The sequence below is a fragment of the Chrysochloris asiatica genome, unplaced genomic scaffold (genome assembly GCF_000296735.1).
Source record: "Chrysochloris asiatica unplaced genomic scaffold, ChrAsi1.0 scaffold00006, whole genome shotgun sequence".
In the NCBI taxonomy this organism is placed as follows: Eukaryota; Metazoa; Chordata; class Mammalia; order Afrosoricida; family Chrysochloridae; genus Chrysochloris; species Chrysochloris asiatica.
The window spans coordinates 10,102,559-10,104,433 of record NW_006408524.1 but is presented as its reverse complement, the minus strand read 5'-3'; the positions used below and the strand labels follow the sequence as shown (position 1 = coordinate 10,104,433).

Sequence of the window (1,875 nt, the reverse complement as noted above, 5' to 3'; positions counted from 1 at the left end):
TTTTCGCATTCTCTTGGGTCACCTCTCTTAGGAATGGGCACAAATACGGATCTCTTCCAATCAGTAGGTCAGATACTTGTCTTCCAAATTTCGTGGCAGAGATGAGTGAGTGCCTCCTGTGTTGCATCACTCTCTTGAAAGATTTCAATTTGTATTTCACAAATTCCTGGTGCCTTGTTCTTTGCCAATTCCTTAAATACACCTTGGATTTCTTCCTTCAATATCATTGGCTCTTGATCATATGCTACCTCTTGAAATAGCTGGTTGATAGGTTATGTGCCATGGAGTCGGTGCCAACTCATAGCGACCCTGTACAGGGTTTCCAAGGCTATAAATCTTTACCGGAGCAGAAAGCCTCATCTTTCTCCTGCGGAACAGCCGGTAGTTTCGAACTGCTGACCTTAAGGTTCACAGCCCGATTCGTAACCACTATGCTACCAGAGCTCCTTCTTAAAATAGTACAGCTGGTAAAATCTGAATAGTCTGGGTTGTATAAATATCAACTGTTTGGGGTTGTTTTGCACTAAAGTTATGCAAGATGTTATCATTGGGTGGAGAGAGACAGAATCCGTCTGCGTATTCCTTACAACTGCAAGTGACTCTACAATTATCTCAAAATAAAAAGGTTTTATTTTTAATTTTTCTAACAAAAAAAGGTATTAAAAGGAAACATGTATAGTATGTAAAAACTGATTATAGTCTTATAAAAATACTTGAATAAAATAGAGAGGCTGAGAAACACACCAAACGTTTCCCCCAATTCCCTTGTTAGAGTTTAAGATGGGAAAGAAACACATGCCATTGGTTTCTGGTTTTCACAGCTTTGCAAACAAAAAGTTTGTATATCAATACAGTGGATGCCTAAAATATTGTATAGAGATGAATGTGCTTTGTTTTCATTTTTTTTGTAATTGTTTTGCTAAGTATATGAGCAATGAAAATTTGTTAGAGGAAATTCAGAAAGCAAACAGAGAATGACAGAAAATAAACCAATTAAAAATGACTAATTTTCAACACCACAGCTGCTCACAAAGAAAAATAAAATAAAATAAAAATGATACTCAAACGAAGCCCGTACAGCAGTCATCTCTGCAGGCTGCAGCCATTGGAAACGGCAGTCAACCACCCACTCAAGACTTCCATGAGAAGACAGCAGAAAGAATGGAGGCAGTGTGGGATTCATGAGTTCACACCATCAGGACAACTGAAGTGGGCAACATTTCCAGAAATCTGAAAATGGGTAGCTTCTGCTAGCAGAAAATTAAGCCCAGAAACCATCTGCAATAGCTTCAGGAAAACTGGGAACTGTGTACTAGCAGACTACTGACGAAGAAGATGAAGACACTAAAGACAGTAGTCAGCATAACATAAATTCAGGAGTCGCACCAGACCATCAACAGGCAGCTCTGAAGATATTTCAGTGATGTAAGTGACAAGGGAAGGGACTTTGAAGGGTTTCAGGAATCAGCTGATGATGATGACGATGATTAAGAATAAATAAGAGGATCTCTTTTTTTAAGATGACCACAATTTCTTCTGGTGAGTTTTATTTGTTGATATCAAAGACACTGATTACCAAAAATTATGTTTAAGATTTAAAAGCAACACAATATTAGCAATATCTTATTATTCTTGTAGTTTTAGGTCTAGATCATTTCTTACTTACTAATTTCTCTCTCTCTGTACATCCATACTCTGTTTTCAACATGGTATTTCATTTCTATTACCAACCCATTCACTTTATCACTCCCTGCACTTAATATAGAAAAATATCTACGGAAATAAAAGTTTTCATGAGATCAGATTTATTCTGCTAATTGTACATCCATTGGACAGGTAAAAAAGTTGAAACTGAAGCCAGGAACATGAATATAT

General features: G+C 37.0%; 1 protein-coding gene across 1 annotated transcript in view; it reads right to left on the bottom strand.

Moving 5' to 3' along the window:
* VPS41 (vacuolar protein sorting 41 homolog (S. cerevisiae)) overlaps nucleotides 1-1,875 on the bottom strand; it is a 259,706-nt gene that overhangs the window by 237,070 nt on the left and 20,761 nt on the right. The window lies entirely within an intron of this gene.